This window comes from Phyllostomus hastatus, unplaced genomic scaffold (assembly GCF_019186645.2).
Source record: "Phyllostomus hastatus isolate PE091 unplaced genomic scaffold, TTU_PhHast_1.1 phas_scaffold_46, whole genome shotgun sequence".
Classification (NCBI taxonomy): domain Eukaryota; kingdom Metazoa; phylum Chordata; class Mammalia; order Chiroptera; family Phyllostomidae; genus Phyllostomus; species Phyllostomus hastatus.
Genome location: NW_025334032.1, coordinates 29,200,081 through 29,216,300, shown reverse-complemented (window position 1 = coordinate 29,216,300; position 16,220 = coordinate 29,200,081).

The window sequence follows — 16,220 nt, the reverse complement described above, 5'->3', positions numbered from 1 at the left end:
GCTGTGGTCCTACCAGACTGTTAAAATAAGAATAGAAAATTCTTTCCATTCAAAGAGGTTGCAATAGAATTAACTCAGAGCATGAAAGATCCAGCGGGATGACCGTACAGTCATTTTAGAGCTAAACAGACTGTAGGAATAATAAACGTTAGCTGTTCTCTTCCTTTGCCAGTAGGGAAGCTACAGGGGCAGCCACTTTGTAATCAGAAGGCTCTCAGTGGTTTGGCCAAAGAAAGGGGAGTTAAGTAATTCTGACATTTGAGGGCACTGGGCTAAATTTCTCAAGGCACCAAAGTAACTTACTTTTCACCTAACAGGATACAAAGCTTGTACGAAAATCATTGGAAGAATCAAGTGTTTGTAAATTAATGTAATATTCTAATTCATGAGTCAGCATCTGTTAAGATAGTCTTAAAAATCTCTGAATATCAATTACTTTTTGATGTACAGGCTCCAACCAACTGAGCCACCTGGCCAGGGCTCTATGAATTACTTTTAACTTCTTGAAAGGCTTAGTGTAGCTGATTAAGGGTCGGGATGTTTGAGCTGGGGAGCGCTGAACAGGTGGAGAGTGAGGAGCAGGAAGGAGGAGAAGGCGGCTGCTGCAACCCTGTGAGCCTTCGAGAGCGTGGGGGGCTCCTTGAGACCCCCAGACCCTCTTTCTCCTAGGTCCTAATGGGGGAAGTTTATTATTTTTATCGCCTCACTTGAATTTTATACAGTTTCTAAAGCATACAGCAAGAACCCATCAGTTTATTCTTTTTTAATTTTATTGAGTTAATTGGAGTGACACTGATCAATAACATTATATAGGTTTCAAGTACACAGTTCTGTAACATCACCCGTACATCGCACTGTGTGTGATACAAAACTGAAAGCTGCAAATGAACAAAACCCCAGTTTCTTTTGTTTCTTTGGCTTACTTTCAAGCCGAGAGTAACTAAGGGAACATTTACCTCCCTGGTTCAAGAGCACCATCTACTGCTCAGTCTTGGTAATTTCAGCTTATATGGTGCACAGGACTATCAGAACATTGGTTTCTGGGTTGAGCTTCAGGTGTGTGGCTAATGTGTCAAGATTTGACAGGAGAGAGAGGTGTTCACTCTGGGCTAGTTTCTGTGACCCACAGAGAAGCTACAATCTTTTTATCCATTTATAGAGCAGCAGGAATTTAAATGAGTCTGTTCACCAGCTCCTGTGTGCTGGGCATAATAGGATTTACTTCTCTGTTGTCAACTGGAAATTTTTTTACCTGTATTGAGACAATAAAAATAATAATCTTCCCTTGACCTGTTTTGAGAACATTCTGTGGCTCCCTACAGTTCAGAAAGGAGCTTCTTAAACTTCCATTTTTCTTTTCCTCTACTTTACGCCCAACATAGGGAACCCAAGCCACAGCCTGGCGGATGCAATGAGAGCAATGCTGGCCCCTCATTGAACAAGTCTCATGGTTAGATCTAGTCTGCACACCTGGGTTCGAAGGGTCCTGAAGACCAACTGCATTCCCGCACAGGGCATCTCTGAAGCCCACGCTGAGTCCCACACTGCTCACCACCCACCCTAGGCGGGGCCTGCCTTTGTTCAGGCCGCCCAGCCCCAGCTGAGGTGGCTGTAGTCCCAGGGTAACCATGTGTCACCAGCTGAATTGTGCTCCTCCCCCGCAAATTCCTGTGTGGAAGTCCTAGCCACCAGGGCCTCAGAATCTGTATTTGGATGTAGGGTTTTTAAAGGGGTAATTAAGTTAAAAGGAGGGCATTAGGGTGGGCCTTAATTCAGCATGACTGGTGTCCTCATTAGAAGAGGAGATTAGGACACAGGCTCACTCAAGAAAACCAGGTGAAGACACAGGGGGAAGACGGCTGGCTCTGTACAAGTCAAGGAGAGAGGCCTCCGAGGATCCCGACCCTCTGCCACCTTGCTCTTGGACTTCTAGCCTCCAGAACTGTGAGAAAATAAATTTCTTTTGTTGAAACCCCCCAGTTTGTGGTGCTGCATGACAGCTCCAGCAAACTTAAAACACCTGGAGACTCTCATTGTTTAAATTCATCCTGTAAAACTGACCGTTTAAACAGCCTTTTTCTGAGCATTGTTTTCCGTTCACACACATCCTCTGGGGTCCTGAGATTCTATGTCTTCCCTGCTCAGACCACGTTCATGACACGCTGAGCTGAACTCGTTGGAAAGGCAGGTGGGGGAGAGCCCAGCCAGGAGAGAGCGCCTGGACGTTTGGAACGCCCTGTCTGCACTTTCAAGGGCTCCGAGGCCCTCTTAGCCTGGAGCACAAGGCCTTTTGCAGCTCGGCACCAACTTTCCTCATACAATTTTAAAGACAAAGTTGCAAATATAGTACGTGTTTGTTAGAAAAAATAGAAATTCAATTAGAAAAATAAATAAGTTTCTATAACCTTCCCACTCAGGATTAACTATGGTTTTCAGCCAGGGGTTTGCTTTCCTGTTCACTTTGCAGTCAGTTCTGACGCAGCATCATGACGCAGCATAATTTTTAACGGCTCCACAGCATGCTACCGAACGAGGTTGGACTGTTTCAGATGGTTAGAATATTTCCGTGTGTTGTTGCTGTGCTACAACGGACATCTTTTTAAATAATTTCAAGACGTGGAAATCCTCTTGGTATAAATTCCTGGATATAGACTTACCACATTTCTAGCTGGTTGTTGTAGTAAGACTAATGATGGTTTTTGAATAGGAACCGTTAGTTATATAAATTTTCATTGGTTATTTATGGCTTTCCAGGTAGACTGTCATTTCATGTGTCAAAGATGATGATGATTTGTCTCATTGTGCACGATGAATATCTCTTAATTCTTCTTTTGCAATTTGCATGGGCAGAACCTTGAGAATGTTGGATAATTGTAATGAAATCAAGCATGCTTATCTTGTTTCTGTCGATAATTTTGTTTTATCATTAATTATATTTAATAGTGATTTCTGATCAATACTTTTTACCACAGCCAGGAAATTTCCTTCTATTTATAAGCTTTTAATGATTTTCCAGAATGGATGTTGTATTTATTAGGTGCCTTTATATACTTTAAAAAAAATTTGGTTTGTAAATAGGACAAATTATATATATAGATTTTTTTCTAATATTTAGCAATTTTTCTGGTCTGGTAGTTTTCTGGTAGTGGTAAATTACTTATTTGAATTAGAGTCAGATTTAATATATTTATATTTTGCTTGGTATTATGTTTGTAAGCACTATTTGTTATTTTTCCCTTCCCTCTTTCCTTCCTCCCTCCCTCCCTCCCTCCCTCCCTCCCTCCCTCCCTCCCTTCCTTCCTTCCACAGGTTTTAGTATAAGGCCGTACCAGTTTTATAAAAAAGAACTGAAATCTTTCTCTATTTTTAAAAAATGTAATAATAAAAATAAAGTCTCAAATCTGAGTACTTTGGGGTTATTTCATGTGCTTTGGTTTTTAGAATTATAATTGGTACAGATGGTGTTATAATTCTTACTTCCTCTTAAATCTAAGGATCACTAAGGAGACTGATTTTAAATTTCTAAGGGATTTGACTTTGAAAAGAGTCTGCTTCCTTTTTATTTCTAGTTTTATCGAGTGCAGCAGACTCTGCAAATAGGCTGGCCTAAGATCATCCCTTTCATTTCTTTCTGGAAACTGAACTCCGATTTCGTCAAGGGCAGCAAAGTATCTAGCTAAAACGACTCAGCTTCCCGGTCTACCAGGCCGCTAGTCATGGCATGTGGTGCATTTCTGATAGTTAGATGTAGGCTCATTGTAGGCGTGAGTTCCCGTGGATAGAGTTGCTTTTGGAATGAAAAGGTGAGGACAACCCGGAGAAACCCGCTTGCTTGCGGCTTTGCCCTTTCCCCTTCCTCCTCACTACATTTACTCATTGGAATGCAGATGTGATGTCTGGAGGAAAGACAAGCATGATGATAAGCTCTCACGCGCTATTGATGACCAAGCAGACAACATAAAGAAGCTGGGCCCCAATGGCATCGTGGAGCAGGTGCGCCCTCTCGGACTTCTGGTCTTACAAGCCCAGTGAAGCGCGCTAGGACACTGGGAGTCATGCTTCCTGTTATCTGCAGCTGAATGCGTGGATAATGGACACACAACCCCGTGATCAGAGAATATGGCTGGCCCCAAGTCTGCTTTTGTGTAGTGACTGTGATATGCTAACTGGTGTAACACACAGGCCGCACAGTGTAAACCACGGGGGCCCATTCTCCTTGTTTAGGGTTCAGCATGGAACTTAGTTTTGATGAGACAAGAGAAAGTCTTTTGGGTCCTTCTGAGCAAGGTTTTCTTGCTTGAAAAAGGGCTTGCAAGGAAAGTCTGTAGATGAATTTCCAATGACCCAGCGATGGCAGTTTTGATGGTGGAGGTGGTGGAAGAGCTGGAGAGGGACCGGAGAAAGTGATGCCACCAACAGAGCAAGATCAGCAAAATGCAGTTCCGGGGGGACTCATGCGCAGCTGGGTTTGATGGCTGGGCATGACGTGAGTATACAAAATCTGAGGTTCTTAGGTTTCCCATACGGCCATCAATCCCCAGAAATACTTTTGGTTTCCACCATCATTTTCTAATTAATCAGATGAATTCTGCCCTTCACAAATGGTAGGGTCAGATTGCTATTCCTTACCAATTAATCCTGCTATGCTCTTTGGTACGCCTCCTCTGTAATTCATATGTGAGCGTCTCATCCTGCTGATCAGTCAGCAGGTCTGCCCAGGGTTCTGTCAAGTGAGCCAAGCTATTGATTTATAAGTAAAATAATGTACTGCCTGGCTTTGATGATATTACAAAGGCAACTAATTTCTCAAGAGTGTGCTAATTCAATATAACACAATAAAGAAAATTGACTTGCTTTGAGAGATGGATGATTTTAGAATTAGCCTGCTCCCAAAAGTTCATTTCTTCAGATGGGTAAGAACTTACTCCAGATGGCTATAACCCTGATCTGTTGGTGATGATATGCCCTGAACACATGCAGGTTACTAGTTTTATGGGTATTTTCTTAAGCCAGATAAATTATCTGAGATGAGGAACAGAAGTTGACTCGACTTTATCATTTTTGCTGCAACCCAGTACTCGGGGTACGTGTGTATGCTTACCTGACTCTGCAAAGTCCTATAAATCAGAGGTTTTTAGTCCTTCTCATCCCAAGGCACACGCCAACTAATTACTAAAATTCTGCAGCACACCAAAGAATATGTTATAATGTTTTTTTGCTGCTCTTTCCTCTCTTTCCTTTGCCCTTTTCTACTTCTCCTTTATTACCAGTTGAAGCTAACGAGTTTTATTGGTATGGTCTCTTCCTTAAATGAGAGAATTCAGCAGTGAACTCATTTTGGCCTTCATTGACTTTTTAAATTCATGTTGTAGTCTTCTTGTTTTTAGATAAGGTAAGTAACTTCTTTTTAAAAAAATTTCATAACTCTATTAAGGTATAATTGACAAATAAAAATTGTGTGTATATGGTATACAATGCGATGTTGTGTTACATGTATATTGTGAAGTGATTACCGCAGTCAACCTAATGAACATATCCATTATCTCACATTGTTAAAATTTTGTGGTAAATTTTAAAATCGTCTCCTGGGCAATTTGGATATTGTTGTGAGACTCCAAATGCTATGTAACCATCCCTCCTTTCTTTTTCTTTTTAGCAGGCAGGCAGTCCCCTGTCGAGGTGTAGCTGGAGGGCCGGTGTGTTAAGCTTTCAGCTAAGCCCCGCTGTCTGACATCACTCCAGAAAACCCAAGGCACTGATTTCACCATTGTCTCCTCGCAGACAGGTGGGGTGGCAAATTCAGCTCCACCCCTTGGCCTCACTGTTAGCTTCCTGGCCTGTACCAACTCAGTGTTTCCAAGTGGGGGTGTAAGATCAGCTCCCCACTGGGCTCTGCTGCCACCAGGGAGAGGTCAATAGGGAATGGAGTGTTGACTAAGCCACCTGGTACACCTCATTGCACCTAGTTGCTGCTGGGAGGGACAGAGGCTCTGGTCCCCAGTGGGCCCTGAAGACACTGGGGGTGGAAGGGCAGGAGTGCCAGCTGGCCCTGTTTTGCATGGCCTCATTTAATCTTGTCATTGCCCTCTGGGGCCGGAGGCTCACCTCCCTTGGAACTTGCTGACACTGTGCTGCTGGAAGAGTCAGAACACCCCTGCTTCCTCCAGGGGCGGGGTGGGGGGCGGGGGTGATGGAAGATCAGGTCCTCACTGGGCTCCACTGACAGCAGCACTGGTGCTTGTCTTCGAGGAGCGAGGTGGTGGGATGGCAGGTTGGTCCCTGCTCAGTCCTGTCAAACCCTGAAGGAGATGGGCTTTTCCTTTTGGCATTTGCCTGGAGTAATGTAGGCTCCACCAGAAAGGTCTATTGCTAGGCCACCATCCTTTGGCTGGGAGGGACAGACTTTTCTTGGAGCTTTTCCACTCGTGCCTATTAGTGATTCCAGGTGTGCGACTCTGCAGCACCAGGGCCAGGATATCCCGGAGGCAGGGAGGACACTTAGTCTGAGTTAAGGAGATTGCCCTCACCAGTGTGGGTGGGCCATCGTCCAGTCCATTAATTGGTGAACAGAACAAAAAGCAGGAGCAGGGCAAACTTGCTGTCTGCTTCAGCGCTCAGGCCTTGGAGTCTGGGTTGGAACTGTACCACTGGACTTCCTAGGCCTGGAGCTTTCAGATGGCAGATCATGAGACTTCTTATCACCCATAATCTGTCAGCAAGCCCCTCATAATAAGTCTCTTTCTATAGCTCTACATATATCCAGGGTCTGGCACAAATAACGTCCCTTCTTTATTACAAACTCTTTTATTACAAAATCATAAGCATGCCATTGTATAACATAACAATATCATGCTCAAGCACACCATATGACATTTTAGGTGAAATGTTCAAGTTAAAAGTATAAACTATTGCGCCCACATTGTTACCCGACCAGCCACACTCAGGCATGTGTGACTTCTGCCGGACCCTGCTCTATGGATCCTGTGTCTTGGGAGAACCCTGACCAAAGCACCTGGGAACTCACCACTGTGGCATTTCTCCAGCCCCCAGGTCCCTGGGCAGGCCACCTTCGTCCTTCCACCTTCCAGGGGCTTCCAGGGCTTTTTGTGTCGTGTGCAGGCCTTTTGAGTTGGGGGAGTGGGGGGAACCTGGGAGGAATGGGGCTACTCTTATCTTGGAGGAACCAGAAGTCCAAGAACTTTCATTGTGCAAAATGTACTTGTTATGGTCTTAATGTTACTGAATGAACCCAGGCATAAAACACAAGCTGGTGGGGAAGGGGAAAGGTCTTTGTTAAAATGTTGCACCACTTGGGGGAGGGGGAATGGGAGGCCCCTGGCCCCAGGCCATTCTCACACAGACAGACCCCCTGCCCCCAGAACCAGAAACAGTGTGAAGGATAGGAATCAGAACCATGCTAAATAATATAACTAAGAAAAGTCGTTGGGAGAAAGAATATGGGAAAACGTGGTCTTTCATATCAGAGTGGTAGTAAATTATGTCTAAAATTGAAGCATGTAAGAAAAAATAACTGATGATTGAAAAGTAAGTTCATCAGTGCTTTTGCTTATCCTTAGAAAAATATTTGAAGAAATAATATCTCTTGTAAAGAAAGAACATCAGTTTGATTTTGACAATTTTCCTTCAAGTGAAATTAAATGCATTTTATTAAAAGCAATAGGATCTTGTTTCTTGAATAAATGCCATTTATTCCATCTCTCCACATATCGTCCATCTATCCAGGCATCTGTCAGTGGATACACAGACTGAGGGCTCCTTTGGAAAAGGGGCGACAGCAGGTTCCATTCTAATTCCAGCTTGTGGCAAGGGCTTCCTCGGGGCCAACTGGGGGGCTTTGAAGTGTGTCCCGTGCCAGCAGACATGGGGGGCCGGGGTCTGACACCTGCGTGGGAATCCAGGGGGCAAGGGCAGGGCTGGGAGCCGCCATGGCAGCAGAGGCAGGGGAGGTGCTTGTGCTGGGAGGGGCCTTCTCTCAGAATTTGTCAGGGCACAGGGTGTGTGACTGTCTCCGCGGACACGTGTGGGCCTGGTGGGAGAGAGACCTGGTGCCGGGAGGCCTTCTGGGGCCCTGTTGTACAGGGTTGATTGGGGGAGGGAGGAAAACTCAGCACGAAGAGGCTGGTAATGCTACCTCTGGGTGCCAAAGGGTTGGAGGGAGGGGTGGCCAAGGGGCTTGCTGGAGTCCTGGGAACTTCAAGGACCCGCCAGAACCCACAGGAAGCACCACCACAGGCCCTGTGTAATTGGCAGCCAGACCCACCTGGGAGTTCTAGGTGAGCCCGAATCCCTTACTTCCTCACTGTCTGCCGCCCCTTCTGGCCCAGGAGGGGTCTGAGGTTATCGCTCCCCCTTCGAGGGAGGACGTAGTCAGGAGGGAGTTGAAGCAGAAACACCACCCACTGCCTCCCCACTTCTGAACTGAGCCAGCAAAAGTGGAAGGAGGGAGAAACAATAACACCTAAATTTTGGAACTTTCACTCTTGCGTGGGACTAAGTATTTCAGTTTTTGAATTGAGGCTATTTTTATGACTAGAAGTGACCGAAGGCTATTTTATTACCTTCCAGGAGTTCAGAAGGCCGAGTGCACCTGCGCCCGGCCCCACACTTCCCGCGGGTGCCCAGCACCTCCGTGCTTCTCCGTCTCCCGGGAATGCCCTCCAGTGGGGGAAGCCCTGCTCTCTCCTCAAGGCCCTGTTCCAAAGTCATCTCCACACGAAGCTCACATGCATCCGCCCAAGGGGAGACTTTCGCTTACTCCCCTACCTGCTCTGAGCACCTTACTTATATCATTGTACTTACATTAAGTACAACCTAGACCATACCTGGAATGTCACCAAAGCCTGTGCGAAGCCAAACGAGGGGAACTTTCTTACACTAAGATGAACGGGTTCTCTCTCCGGCTTCTGTGTCAGTCTCTCTGTGCTCTCGGGAAAAGAAGAGCGATATCACTTCAAAGCTTGATGGAAAAGAAAATTAAATTCTTAGCCCTGGGGCCTGTGAAATTGTGAGCTGTCACTTTCCCCATCCTAGCAAGAGTCCACACCCTCCAGGGCTGGCGTTTAGGGAACAGAAGCACAGCTGGAGTGACAATTTTTTAAAAATTTATCCTCCTGCCTGTGACAGACGGCACACATCTATTTATTCCAGCAGTTTCTGAAGAGCTGGATACGATGCCCCCCTCGACTCCGAGAGCCCCTTCCTACCAAATGAAGTGCCTGGGGATACGTCGCGTTGCATAAAAGGGAACTGGTTACAGAAACAGGTCATGGAAAGTGTTAGGACCTTGTTGAGGTGGAGGAGTCACTAAATTGGAGGCACAATGACTATGAAATCTCAGGGTCCCAGAATGTTGCTGGAACTGGGGTTTTGCTTTGTATATTTTATGGCAGCTGGGGGATGTTTGTCATGGTGAACCCATTTTTTACATCTATGGGAATAGCGGCATTACCGTCACCTAATACCAAATAGAAAGAAGATGTGCCACATTCAGAGATGTCAGTGTCATCCCCGGTTGCAGCAGCCTTGGGGATGGTGTTAGAAGTGGAGTTCAGTTAAGGAGGAAAGGGAATTATGAAGCGTGGCCACCCCCCACCCCCCCACTCCCACCAATCCCCGCCAATCCCCGGTGCCCGGTGGGAACTCAGCACATTGTTGGCTAAATGGTTCAACCTTATCATTGTTTTTCAAAGAAATTTCCAGTTTAGGTATGTAAAAAAAGTTGAATGGCTTAAGAAAAAAATTAAAGCTCCCCTGCAAAACAGAGGATTTTCTAATCGGAGAAAAACATAGTGAAACAAAGACCTTTTCTTCACAAATGACAACGGTGAACCACTGTGGGTGAATAACTTAATACTTAATTGGCTTCCAAACACCTATGATAAACCCTGGTTCCTTTCAATCATTTCAGATAGTACTTTTAGGCTTTTATAGGCAAAACTTCCTAATCCTGTTGCATAACACAAGTATAATACGTTCCAGCATCCTTCCTGTAAGTGGTTCAGGTTACCTGACTTTTAGCAAAATTTGTGTAAGACTGACATTTCAAAAATTAATGTGAGGATTAACTCTATTGTTAGTAAAAAAAAAAAACTTTGCAGAACCTGCCTTAAGCTGTCGAAGTTTTCAGCCTTCTGAGGCAGAGGAGGCTAGGGGAGGCTGGATGTTTTGCTAGGAGACCTGTGAAAAAAAATAGAAAAAACAAAATCTCAAAGTAGTACATTCTTGAAGTAAATATATGCTTAACATTCTGAAGGGATCTTTCGGTGCCAGAAAGAGGATTTTCTATTACAGTGTTTAGAAAATCTAAGAGATGCTTTTTGCTATTCAGCCTTTGAAAATAGCCTGTTTTCTCCCATGAATGGTGTGCAGTTTTTTTTTGTAGGAGAAACATTTTGAGAAATGCTCCTTTATACAAACTTTCAAAGCTATTTTCTGAACTGTTAAATCTGTTTTTTTTTTTTGCATTCAGCACTTTGTTATAAAGAGCAAATCACTTGAAAAGCATATGATTCCTTTTCATAGCCTTACTCTGAGTGTAAAGTGAAAAGATTGCTTCCAGCATTCACTACTCAGTCATTATGGGGTGTCACTCTTTCTGGGTTGGCCTCGCACCCGTTTTAGTGGGGAGGGTTCAGTTTCAGTGTGTGACTTGTGTCTGTAGATTATTTGCTTAAAGTGATGGGGGTGAAATGTAATAAAACTTGACTGGGCTCTCCAGGACAGTTCTGGTAGGTAGAGGATGTTTTATCCAACATGAAATCAGCCTTGGTAGGTGGGGAGAGGACCCCTGTGTTCAGGTAGGACACTGTGGCCCGACCTCCCCCCACCTTTCAGTCTTATTTTGCTTCTTTTCTCCCCCACCCTGCCCCATTCTCCTTCCTATCCCCTCCCCTACTCCCTTTCCTTCTTCCATTTTGTTGCCCCTTCCCCTCCTCTTCATGGAACTTTCTCTCCCTCTTTCCAGGGTTGGCCAGAGTTCAGGGGAGTGGCCCCAGGCTCAGGGATCCCAAGATTTCAACCCAGAGGATAGAATCCAAAGGAACACATTGAAGGCCCTGTGCTCTGGTCTAATTCCTGGTGGGGACCCAGGTCTCAGGGAGTTACCCTGGTGTCCTAAGGAAATCACAGAGTTTGTGGTTTCAATGAGGATGAAGCTGGGACCCAGCAGTAAGCCACCTGGCCACCCCCACTACCTGTGACATCTCTGGGTACATAGTTCCAATGGTTCACTTACCCTGAAGATCGTCACATCAGCATCCAGGTTGCTTCTCATTGGCTGGTGTCTATCGTAGTGCAGAAAAATATAACAACACCAGGAATCGGCACTTTAAAAACCATATTTTACTCTTGGTAATTTCTGAAGAGTAATTTCTTAGAGCTTTCGCTCTTTAAGACTGATATTTTCAGTACACAAACACGTTCTACACTTATTTTCTGTCGCCAATCAAGGACGCCGACTCCCCTCTGTCGGGAAGGACTCACCCCAGGCACGTGGGAGCACTGTGGGGAGACAGCCCGCAGCGGCCTCTGGCAATCACCCAGGGCTGTTCCCAGGGGCGGGCTGCAGTCCTGGCCAGTTTCTGAGGATTCTAAGGCCATCTGCCCTTGTGCGATGCAGGCCATCTGGGAAGGGCCATCCCAGCTTCACTGTCCCGAGGGGGCCGCTCAGTGAGGCTGTGTCACAGCTCAGCTTCTCCCCCTGCTCAGCTCTGCTGCCCTCCACTCCCTCCCACGGGGCTGAGGCCAAGAGTGTTCCCAGATACTCAGATACCTACCTACTCATCACCGTTTCAGGGCTTGCCTCCCGGGAACCCAGCCAAAGGTATTCTCCTTTCCTAGTCTCAGCAGGGAAGATAATCACAAGCCAAACTAAAAAAAAAAAAGATTTCATAAGTTATTAACAGAACAGTACATTGCACAGCATTGCACGTTAGCATGTCAAAGTCAAGCAATGGTCTTTGGTTAGGCCACAGAAATAGGTGGGTAGGACCCCAAACAACTGGGTGGAAGAACAGAGATTTAAACTTACAGAAATGTCCAGAGCAGACCCAGCACCAAGATGGTAACCTCAGGGGCAGCTGCTTGCAGGACTGAGGGCGTAGACGGAATACAGAGGGGCTGAGTTTGACCTCACTCCACCATTTACTGGGTCTCTGCGCCATACGCCCCTCGTTTGTGAAGTGAGAGTGAGAGTTCTTGTTCGGTAGGGCTGTGAGAGGCTGAATACGCAAAGGAGCTGTGCCCAGACCATCTGTGAAAACAGGGCTCTTACCCACAGTCCACAGCAACTGGCCCCGAACACCAGCGTATTCGCTGCAGGAAGCAGCCCAGGAAGCCAGCCTGCCATCTCCCAGTCGGACTTGGGGAGTCAAAGCACTGTTTCTAGCAGACAATCTGGGAAGACAGACAATCACCCCTGTAACAGTTGGCCCCAAAGAGCTAGGATCCGACTCATAATGGACAGCTTTTCTAAATTTTGTTTCAGCTTCCAACTCAGGGCCAACTAGAGGAAGGCAAACGTGCCCTTAGCCAACCACACAGGAGGTCCTGCGTCTAGATCGTCCTCCTACAGCTTCCTCATCCAACAGCCTCCAGCCTGGGGGCCCTCGAAGCTTTTCCTTTTTGCCGTGAAAAATTTTCCCCACTCCTCTGCCTGCCTTTGCATTTCTGCCAAGTGCGAGCCCATGTGGCTGACTTCCTTGCTGTAGCAAGCTCCGAATAAATAGCCTCTTCTTGTTCTCATTTGGGCAGTCTTTGTTTATTCCTACAGTTGTTAAAAGGAGTAAATCTGTTCATGTTTGTAAACCTCTGAGAAACAGGGCTTGGCACATAATAAATGCGATACAAATGCTTGTTTTGAGTAAAATAAATAAAAAGCCATTCATAGCTGAGAAGTAACATCCACCCTTAACAGTTCCCTCATATACACTTCATTTGGTACTGTATCCTTTGTTTATTAGAATAAGCCACTTTCATTTCCAGTGGTTACTTTAATCTTCAGAAGTTTTTCTTTTGTTTAAAGATTTTATTTATTTTTAGAGAAAGGGAGGGAGAAAGAAAGGGAGAGAAACACCAGTGTGTGGTTGCCCCTCGCACACCCCCTACTGGGGAACTGGCCCACAACCCAGGTATGTGCTCTGACTGAGAATTGAACTGGTGACCCTTTGGTTTACAGACTGGCATGCAATCCACTGAACCACACCAGCCAGGGCTAATTTTCAGAAGCTCTGAAGTGGAGAAATCTACCTACATAGTCTAAAGAAGGTTCTGTAGCAGATACTAAGCCAGACAGGTCTCTTTCCCTCCCCTCCAGATGGCTTCTAGAAGGGGTTTCTCAACACCCCATCTTTGTAGGTTCTGAGGTTCTCAGTAACCCCTTTGATCCCAGCTCTCTCTTTCTTGGCTCAAAGCTCTTGGTTCTGGAAAGCTTTTTTCCCTTGATTCACTATCTTACAGATTCCTTAAGAAGACTACCTTTATCCATTATGTTGCTGTGTTCACATATCAATTTTATTATCTTTTCTGACCTTGACCAAAGGGAAAATTCCATCAGGAAATCCTATGTGACGTCATCCCCCCTTATCTCTGGGGGATATGTTCTAAGACGCACCCAGTGGATGCCTGTAACCATGAATAGTGCCAAACCCTATACATACTATTTTCTCCTATACATACCCACCTATGATAAGGTTTAATTTATAACTTAGGCACAGTAACAGAGAAAAACAATAACTAATAATAAAGGAGAACAATTATTACAATATACTGTAATAAAAGTTATATGAATGTGTTCTCTCTTTCAAAATATCTTATTATACTGCACTCACCTTTTAACATAAAGGCAGCATTTTATGGCTTCTCTTAGGCATATCTGAGTTGCCAGCATCACTACTCTTGCACCTGGGGGCCATTTTTGAGTAAAATAAGTGTGGCTTGAACACAAGCACTGCGACACCTCAGCAGTGGATCTGATCGCCACGACGGCTGCTAAGCAACTCACGCAAGAGGAGGGTGTGCCACATGGAGATGCTGGACGAAGGGATGGGTCGCATCCCAGGCAGGAACGAGTAGAACAGCAGATTTCATCCTGCCGCTCAGCACAATTTAAAGCATATGCATTATTTCTGGAATTTCCATTTAACATTTTTGGACTGTGGTTGACCACTGGTAACTGAAACCACAGAAATGCAAACCCTGGGCAGGAGGGGATTACTGCCCACCAATTTATATCACTGACCTATCAGCCTGTAAGAATCATCCCCTGAAATGCCTAGAGATGCAGAGAAATGTGTGTAACTTATTTGTCCTTTAAGATGGCAGCATGCAGAAACTTCCGCACCTGGCTTGTCCGTTGATCCATCAGGGTCCCCCAGACTGGGGGTGAATGAAGCCCTGTCCTTGCAACCTCAGGGGGTTCCACACTTGACTTCAGCAAACTGTCGTGCCTGGGTTTCAGGCGGTTCCTGGCTTGCCAGCATCCGGAGCACATTTAGGTGTGTTCCTTTGGGTTTGGTTGTGTGCACCAGCAAATGCACAAATGTGTGAAGAGTGTGTGAAGAGCCAGCTGTGCCCTGAAGACTGGCGGTGCCTGCAGAGGTTTGCTGGAACTGTGTGTGGATCCAAGTTTAGTTTCAGTTAGTGGCTCTGAATGTTCTTTTCACTTTCTTTCATGTCACTGTGCTGTGATACTCATGGAAGTGGGTTTCTGGCTTTGTTCCCTGTGGTCTGGGAAGTGGAGAATCCAGCTCTAGAAACTCAGGCTCGTGCACAGACACCACTGGAAAAGGAGGATGGCTATGGTGGCCAACTGGGGGTTCTGGTAGACCTGCCTCGGTTTCACATGATCATGAATCCCAGGGAAAGTGAACCCTGGAAGTGTCCCTAGAAGGCTCCAAGATGAGCCTCTACTGCCCTTCAATTACCCTGGATCCTGAAGCCCTGGGTTCTGAGCAGTGGTACCCTGCATTACTAAGGAGGATAAACCTTACAGCCAGCCTGGATTGCAGAGTCCTGGCCAGGCTTTGGACTACCCCTCTTGATCCTGATCTATCCCTGAGCCGACTTTACTGAAACTACCCACCAGAAAACAGGAATCTTGTTGCAATGAGCCTGGCTTATTGCCAGTGGGCTTGGTTTTTAATGTTGCCCCTATAAGCTCCAGGCTATGTTAGAATTTGGCACCTCTATTTTTGTAAAAATAAGAAAAAAAGCAAGCAGACCATGTGGACTTAGTTGCATGCTGGATGGAGATCGTAATCTCTTATACAAGCAACCCAACAGTGGCCCAGCTAGCATTGAGGTTGGACTCTGAAATGAAGGCATCAGGACTTGACTTTGGTCTGTGAAGTCAACCAGGTAGCCCCTTGGAAAACAGATCAACCCTTCACTGGAAGAAGACTAATTGGTATTGTAAAAATGAACTTTAATAATATGTAAACACTTAACCGTTGAAGCCAAAGAAAGTGTGGGGAATGGGTTTCTGTTAGAAGATGGATCGCCAGGAGGTGACTGAATGTAGTTTAAAAGGGGGACAGTCTGACTTGGAAGCTGTGGAACGAGGGGAAGGCTTTGACAGTGATTGAGCTTGACTCCAAGATGTGGCCAAATTTCCATACAAACCACATCCATGCGGGAATGAGCCTTCCCTCGGAGAGGCCTGCTGGAGTATCCATCCGTGTAAAATCAGCTTGTAGAATCGATTTCTTAAAATAAAGCTTTGAGGCAAACGAGAGGCTGACATGCTGCCTACTGTGCTAAGGAGGCAGGCGCTTAGTAGCAAATGAGAAGGGGCATCTGAAGAGGAAAGAAACTCGGCTGGTGACAGCTGACAGCAAACTCGGAGACAGAAGAACTAGTTAATGTAACAGGTGACTGAGTCATCCAGAATGCCCAAAAATGTGTTGGAGCTTGAAGAGCATTGGTGAAGTACATACACTCAGCCAGAGAGTTGTGAGTCTGTGACTCATTTAGATGTGGGGACTAGTTAAGAGGGACTACAGCAATTTGAGTTAGGTGTCCGCTCAGCAGACCTAGAATTTCCCACCTGTAAATGCTAAGCAGCCTCCCTGGGGGCCTCCCATCCACTTTGTTACCTGGGATTTTGTGATCAGTTACAGTTCTACAGAGTCTGTGAGTCCAGGTCCTCTGCCAACAACTTGTTCTTCGTGGCGTGTGTGAAGGCTCCTCCCTGTCCTCTACTA